Here is an 8,918-nt window from a genome sequence, read left to right on the forward strand (position 1 = left end):
GCAAGTTCCAGTATAACTACAGTAGGACATCCTTACTTCTGAATGCAATGATGGCCAATATCCCATTGCCTTCTCAAGCTGTTAATCAAATGCAGGCATTGCATGTCTTATTGAAGAAACAGTCATTACTCTGAACACTTCTTAACCTTATCCAAATCAAAAAGGAACATCAAATAAAGCAGAATGTAACACAAGTTCATAAAATTGTTAATCAAACAGAGCTAACAATCACCGTCAAGTTGTGTTGAGTTCCCAAAGGGTTAAATCCATTGATTATTCCTGGAATTCAGCCAAACATTCACAACGAGACAATCAAGCTAATGTGTCACCAGAAACAGATGGAACAGATGGTCAAACAGATGTCTTTTCTCATGGTCTATTGAATTCTGCAAATATAAGACCATTCAGAAGAAGGCCATTTAGCCCCTTGTGTCTCTCCTGCCCTTCGAAAGAGCTATCAAATTAGTTTCAGATCCCTACCTATTCACTATAGCCTTGTTCTTTTCTCCCTTTTAATGATGAGCACCTTCCTTTTTTGAAAGTTATAATGAAATCTGTTTTAGACAGCCACTCAAGCAATGTTATTCTGACCATTGTGATCTAGCATGTCATAGCCCTCATTTTAAGAATCTATTTAAAAACTGTAATAACTGCTTCTGATGAAACGATAATGCACAGTGAATTCATCTTGCTTCTGTCCATTAACCTAAAAATGTGTGGAATGCTGGAGCACAGGAGTTCTTCCCTGTTATGTGATAATGTGATAATGTCTCTTTTAATTGAGGGATTAAGGCTAAAACATGCAGAATATCTAGATTTTCTGATTTTGATTTGAAATTTGTTCTTGCTCACAATCCACAGTCACTGCACTAGATGGCAGCTTATTCCACATTTAAGCTAACAAGCCTGATCTCGACATGGCTCTGCTGTAGTACACACCGTGCTCCCTGTAGCTGTTTCTATAATTCCTTTCTTTTTCCCATCAGTTTCAGCTTGTGCAAGCCAGTTTATGGCATGGTGCTAGCTCAGGACTGGGATTTCCTGACAAAAATCACCACCAACTGACCGATGGAAACCGGAGATCTGGATTAAAGGAGCCCAGCTATTGCACTTTCACCTTTACATTTCTTCCCTTATGATTTATATCAGCCATAGAACAAGTGGATAAGTAGCTGTAAATGGTTGTGTTAACCGTACCATCCTTCTGTCATTAAAAGTATCTATCCAAGATCGAGACCGTCAAGCAAAAACAAGTGTTTGTATAATACCATTCAGCTGGCTCACCTAATGTCCACAGTTTCAACTGCTGCTCATCACTTGGGACTGTCCTCATTGGAATATAGAAGGAAAAGGAGGGGATCTTATAGAAACATATAAAATTATGAAGGGAATACATAAGATGGAAGCAGAGAGTTTGTTTCCAATGGTGGGTGAATCTAGAAATAGGGGGCAGAGCCTCAAAATAAGAGGGAGCAGATTTAGGACTGGGCTGAGGAGCAACTTCTTCAGCCAGAGGGTTGTGAATGTGAGAAATTCCCTGCCCAGTGAAGAAGTTGAGGCTACCTCATTGAATGCTTTTAAGGCAATGATAGATTTTTTGAACAGTAAACGAATTAAAGGTTATGATGAGTGGGCGGTTAAGGGGAGCTAAATCACTAAAAGATCAGCCATGATCTTATTGAATGGCAGAGCAAGCTCGATGGGCCAGATGGCTTACTCCTGTGCCTAGTTCTTACATTCTTATGTAAAAGTTGGTGGGTTTGAGTCAAACAAAATCTAAGTAGACACTCCAGTGTCGCATTAAAAGGGTGCAACACCCGCAGAGGTACCATTCATTAAATGATGCATTAAGCCTATGTCGCAGCTGTTTTCTGTGGTGGACATGAAAGATCCTATAATCCCAGTGTGACAGAGAAGGAACAGACTAAATCAATCCCTCAAAACACAGCCTTGATCACCTGTTCATTATTGCACTGCCGTTTGTGGTATCTTGCAAATGCGCAAAATGGTAATGCATTTCCTGCATTACAACAGTGAACAATGAGTAGAATTTAATGCAGCACATCATCGAGGGATCCGCAGCCCCACATAACTGCAAGTCAGGGTCACGTGAGTTGTCCAAAGGTGGAAGAAACTTCCTTCATTAAATCAGAGGATGGAAAATGTTGATGCAGGATTCCTGGCTGTTAATGACAGGGTATCAATTAGGCTTATTCATGAGTCCATTGACATTCCATCTGCATGACTGCAGTTGTTGTGGCACAGAGCAATGCATTTAATGTAGTTACCCAACACAGTAAAGTAAGAAACGCTTCAGTCACTGTCTCTTTATCACGAGGCAAGCATAGTAGTCTTCAGTCAGTCAGTTATGTGAATGTAATGTACAGTAACATTAGCATAAAGTGAATCTAGATTCTGTCTGACTGCCTGTGATAATTGTAGCTATGTGAATAAGTCATTGTTGTTAATAAAATTCAAGACATCTGTTGCAACAAAACTGTGATGTGTTTTAGATTGATGAACATGTGGGAAATCACAAAGCACATCAGTAATTGTATTAAGGAGCACCTCAAGAAAATGTTTGCTTGGTGAATTCCCGGGTACAGGGGGTTATCTTATGAGAAAAGTTAGGTTAAGCTGGGCCTGTTTCACATTAGAAGAAGAGATGATCTTATTGAAAAATATCAGATCTTGAGGGTACCTGATAGGGTGAATAATGAACTGATGTTTCCCTTTGTGGGAGAGAATAATACTAAGGGATAGTTTAAAATTAAGGGGCCTTTTATCAAGACTGAAATAATAAGATTTTTTTGTGCTCCCTGTGGTCAGGTATTGGTGGATCTCTCTTCTCCAAAAAGCAGTGGAGTCAGAGTCATTGAATATATTTCAGACAGTCGTGGATGGATTCTGGATTGGCACGGGAGTTGAAAGTGGACGTTAGGTTACAATCAGTTCAGCCACAAGCTTATCAAATTTCAGAGGGACTGAATGATCTCCTCTTGCTCCTAATTGATCTGTTTCGATACTTGTCTGTCCACCACCCATTCACACTTGGATGTGGCAGGAACGCTGAATTGAATCTTCCTTTGCAACATCTGTCCACAGCATGCAGCTTGATTTGAATGCAATCCTGTATTGTAGCTTCACTAAGTTGCCAAGTCATTCATCAAAATTATAACTAGCGAGGTTTGAGAAGATTTGAAACTCAGGTTGAGGTTCTGGATGTATGCTTGCTCGCTGAGCTGGAGGGTTTGTTTTAAGACTTGGCTAATTGATGTTCATAGACATGACCCACTCTTATTAGTATCTTTACAGATAAGAAAGGACACCACTTCGACTGGGACAAATCATCCATCCAAGGACAAGCCAAACAGAGACATGTCCGAGAATTCCTAGAAGCACGGCACTCCAACCGGAATTCTATCAATAAACACATTGACTTGGATCCCATTTACCATCCTCTGAGAAAAAGAACAGGAAATGACATCACCACAGGAAATGACCTCACCAATCCAAGAAAACTTAAACACATAAATAAAAAGCAGGTCACACCAGCTGTATTTCACCAAAATTACTGCTGCTGGCCTGTGATTCCTCACTGATCCCCTGGTTCGGTGGCAATTGCAGATTTGTTGATCCAAAAACAATCGGATGAATACATTTTTGTTGTTTCTGATAGCACACAGCATATTCTGGATGCCCAGTTTTAAGCTGCTGATTCCTAGTTCTGCTTGCCGCACTCAATCAATTGTGACCTCTGTGTCAGGGGCAATCATTTCCACCTCATCGCCTGCAGTCAACTTTTCTGTCCAGGTTTGAACAAAATCTGCAATGTGAATGTAATCTGAAGCCAAGTGGTTTTAAAAATAATTGGTTGAGCTCTATCATAGAATCACTGAAGGCCACTCAGCCCATACTGACCCTCCAAACAGCATCCTAACTTTATCCCAGTAAACCTGCATTTCCCATGGCTAATCCATCTAGCCCACACATCCCTGGACACGACGGGCAATCTACCTAACCTGTACATCTTTGGACTGTGGGAGGAAACCACAACACCTAGAGGAAACCCACGCAGACATAGGGACAATGTGAAAACTCCACACAGACAGTCACCTGAGGCTGGAATCAAACCCCAGTCCTTGGCGCTTTGAGGGAGCAGTGTTAACCACTGAGCCACTATGTTGTCCAGCAATGATCCACTGTTATTGTGGCTACAAGAGCAGATCAAAGGCTGGGAATTTTGTGATAGGTACTTCAGCTCCTAGTTTCCTAACATCTGTCCATCATCTAAAAGCATAAGTCAGCAGTCTGACGGAATAGTCTGCTTCGCTTTGATAGGTACAATTCCAATAAGGGCCAAAAAGTGCGACAAAGTGAGTGGGCAAAACCATGCCAGATGGAGTTTCATGTCGGGAAGTGTGAGGCCATGTACTTTGGAAGGAAGAATCAAAAAGCAGAGAGACTCCAAATGAATGGAGAGCAAAAATATCTGGGTGCATAAATTGCAAAAGGTTGGCATACAGCAATTAAGAAGGCAAATGGAATTTTAGCGCCCATTGCCAGGGAGTCAATGTTAAAACATGGGAAGTCATGTTACAACTGTACAGGATGTTGGTGAGTCTGCATCTGGAGTACTGTGTACAGTTTTGGTCCCTGTATTTTTTAAAAAAACGTAGAATATACTGGATTTGAAGGCCGGTCAACAGTGATTCACTTAGCTGGTTTCTAAGCATGAAGAGATTGACTTATCAAGAATGGCTAAACAGGTTCGACCTTTATTCATGAGGATTTAGAAGAGTGAGGGTTGATTCTATTGCAACATGCAAGATTCTGAGGGGGTCCAAGAAGGTAGTTTTTAAGGAGATGTTTCCACATCTTGGGGAGTCTTGAACAAGTGGAATTATTGTCAGAATAAAGAGGCACTGTATTAAAGCCGAGGTACAAAGGAATGTCTCCTCTCAAACATTATGGAGATGAGGTCATTGTGAGTACTTAATAAGGAAGTAGATAGATTTTGAAATATCAGGGAGTGATGGCCATTCAGCTTTGCCCCAAAGATGATTTGCGATCCGGGACAGATGAGCCATGATCTTGGTGGATGACAGGAGAGGCCTGAAGGGCTGAATGGCCTAGTCCTGCTGCTATTTCTTATGCACTTATCCAAGATGAAGCATGATTGGCAATTGTACCAACTCTTGATGCATTCACTCGTTCCATTACTGATGAACGTAGCTGCAGTGTGTTACATCAACAAGATGTCCAGTCTCCATTGACTGCATGGTCTAAACCTAACAAGAAGGGTAAGAGCAGGAGATACATGGAAGCATCAGCAAGTAGGTTGCCATTCAATAAACACTTCAGCATTATTTGGACAATAAATCAAAGCTCCTTCATCTTTTGTTAAAATCTCTGGAATGTGCTCTGTCATGCGTATATCGGAACACCTTCACCACACAGACTGCAGCAGTTCGAATAAGGTCCATTTCTATTTCTCAATGACATATACCAGCCACAGAGTCAGACAGAACAGAAACAATCCTTTTAGTCCAACCAGTCAATGCCAAAAATAATCCCAAATTAAACTAGTCCCACCTGCCTGCGCTTGGTCCGAATCCCTCCAAACATTTCTTATTCATGTACTTATCCAAGTGTCTTTAAAACATTATAATAGTTCCTCATCCACCACTTCTTCCAAAAGTTCATTCCACACATGAAGCATACTGTTTTTAAAAGGTTGTCCCCATGTCTTTTTTAAATCTTTCTGCTCTCACCTTAAAAATATGCCCCTTCGTCTTGAAATCCCCGGAAAAGACACCTGCCATTCACCTTATCTACACACCTCATGAACTTATAAACCTGTATAAGGCCACATCTCAACCAGTGAAAAAAGTTTCAGCCTATTGCGTCTCTCCACGTAACTCAACCCCTTCTTTCCTGGCAACGGCCTGGTATAGCGGTGGCAACAATGCTCAGATTCTGAGAAGAAATTTCAAAACAGAGCAAAATACAAAATTAATACAAAATGAAAATGGACCTCAAAAGTGTACAAGCATAACTTCAAACATAAAGAAGGTTTATGGAGTGATTCACTCAAAGTTTTCAAATATTGAGGCAAGCAAAGAAAGATCATTCTGCCTGGCAGAGGAGACAACTTGAACATAATTGGAAAAAAGCCAGGGAGGACTTCCTCTCACATGGTCATGTATGCCATTGGAAATGGAAAAAAAACTTTAAAAACTTTGCTAGAAGATTCCTTCAAAGGGATAGAATGAGCTGAATAGCCCTGATGGCCTTCTTAGAAAAAGTGCCAACACATATTGAATGGATACGCTAAAACTAAAATGAGAAAGAGAGGAGAGATTAACATTGAAATAAAGTTCAATGGAATGACTCTTTATAAAGTGTGACACTTAATTAGCTGCAACATCAGAACAGCTACGTCACAGTTCACCCCACAGAGGTAAAGAAATTGTTGGTGCCCTGTTTGATTAAGTTGTTCAATTGGAAGCAGCTTTTTTTTAAATCGTCAAACACCGTTAGGCTTTAATATACCAGAACCTCAGAAAGGATTATCAGATTTGAGTGATTCAGAAGTAAACATTGTAGACAGAAGAAATAGGAGTAGATGCTAATGTTTCATGGTGTGTGAAGAAAACAAATCTCCTCAGGGATTGATGAACGTGTCCTGATTTTTATTCTTTACTCTTAGAGGAAAAAAAAATCTCAGCTCTGCTTAAATGTTGAGCTTCAGTGTCAGAACTCTCTTTTTCAAATGGCTGTCACCCTGATCCAGAACAGTCTACCACCTTATCTCAACTGTAACAGCTCAAAGTTTCTCTTCAGAAGCAGTGGATTACAGGGCCATGTTGGTTTGTGCAATAGCATGTAATTTCTCACATAAAAAAATGCAACGAGGTGAATGACCACTTCACTTGCCCTTTGTCATTCTCATGGCTGAGAAATGAGCATTGAGCAGGACACCAGATCTCTCTACACTTCTTGCGTTGGGGTGATAGAGATCTTGATGGCCTTTCATGTAACTTGGGGACGAATTTTAAAGCAAGACACCATTTTCTTGGCTCTGAGGAAGGGTCACTGGTTCCAAAACATTAACTTTGATTTCTCTGCACAGATGCTGTCAGACCTGCTGAGCTTTTCCTGCAATTTCTGTTTTTGTTCCTGATTTATAGCATCCACAGTTCTTTCAGTTTTTATTTACTACTTCATTGACAGTGTTTTTGCTCAGAGGAGATGTTAGTGTTGGAGTCCTGGGTGTGTATAAAAGATCATGATCATGTAAGGCAGCACAACAAGAAATTCTGGGCTCATGTACAACTATACTGTGCATGTAGATAGACCATAAGCAAATAAAATATTATTGAAATGGGCACAGACTTCAGAGTCACTTGGAAAGGCCATCAAGATCTCTATGACCCCAACCAGAAAATATAACCAGGAGTAGCACAGTGGCTCAGTGGTTAACAGTGCTGCCTCATGGAGACCCAGGTTTGATTCCAGCCTCGGGTGACCCTCTGTGAGGAGTTTGTACATTCTCCCTGTGTCTGTGTGGGTTTCTTCCCACAGTCCGAAGGTGATGTGGGCTGGTATAGCTCAGTGTTGAACTGTAACAGCAGAGAAGGAAAAGGACAGTTTTGAAGTTATCTTCCTCTTTTTATTTTATTTTAAGTGAATGTGAATGGTGCCTGTGCATGGTGATGTCGTCTATATTGAATGCAAATGACAATAAACGATTCAACGTGTAGGTTAGGGGATTGGCTATGGGAAATGTGGAATGATAGGAATGGGGTGGGGGGTGTGAGTCTGATTGCGATGCTCTTCGCTAGGTCGGTGTGGACTCAATGGGCTGAGTGGCCCGCTTCCACACTGTGGGGATTCTGTGAGCATGGTGGCAGCATCATACAAAGTAAGGGTAGTGAAGAAGGATGCAAAACTTCAAGGCTGCAAAGGTTAGAGACCATAGAAACACTTCCACAACAGGTTAAAGGGAAGAAAGGAAAAATCTGCACCTCATCAGTTTTCAGTCAATACTAACTGGGGAGTGGAATCACAATCCCAAAATAGGAAACTGAAACAAAGCAGCAGGATTTTGATTAGGCACCATTCCAAGGATTTGCATGAGCATGGAATCATTGTGAACATTTCCACAGCAGTTCCCAAAAGAAGACCTGCATCAAAGCCAGACCTTGGAGAAAGCAATTAGAAAGAAAGAAATGAGAAGGGCAATAAGGCCAGGAACCTACTCAATAGAAGCAGAACCATGGTGGATGATGTCTTCACTGGGCAAGTGGTGGATGAGACTGTACCTTCTTACATGCCTTTGATGCATACTTCAGTGTCCAATAAAAACAGATCATTCAATGAGCTAAGTTTACAACATTGAGACAGCGAATGGGAGACTCCATCAATTCCTTTGAAACAACCTTTCCAGATTAGCTGGAAGTTGGCAATAAAAAGCATGATCCATTCGGAGACTGCACAGCCATTAGTGTGGTATTCAAAGGCAAGCATGGCACTTTCCCGATGAAGGAGCAGCGCTCTGAAAGCTTGTGATTTCAAATAAACCTGTTGGACTATAACCTACTGTCATGTGACTTTCAATTGTGGGGAGGACTATGGCAGATTTCAAGAAGATTTAGACGGGCTGGTGAAATACATCCATGTGGTTGATGAAACATCATGCAGTGAAGTGTGAACTTGGGTTTTCTGGGAGAAAGAACGAGGACAGGTTATAGTGAATAAAGCTGACAGATTAGATAGAAAGAGACAACTCTTATTGAGGAAAGGGTTGAGAGACGATGGATCGAGGTAACTTCCTAAGCAGCGACAGGACTGAGGACTGGCCATTACCTGAACTACAGGAAGTCCACAAGGAAGAAAGCTGATGGAACCTTGAA

Source organism: Chiloscyllium plagiosum, chromosome 17 (genome assembly GCF_004010195.1).
Source record: "Chiloscyllium plagiosum isolate BGI_BamShark_2017 chromosome 17, ASM401019v2, whole genome shotgun sequence".
Taxonomy (NCBI): Eukaryota; Metazoa; Chordata; class Chondrichthyes; order Orectolobiformes; family Hemiscylliidae; genus Chiloscyllium; species Chiloscyllium plagiosum.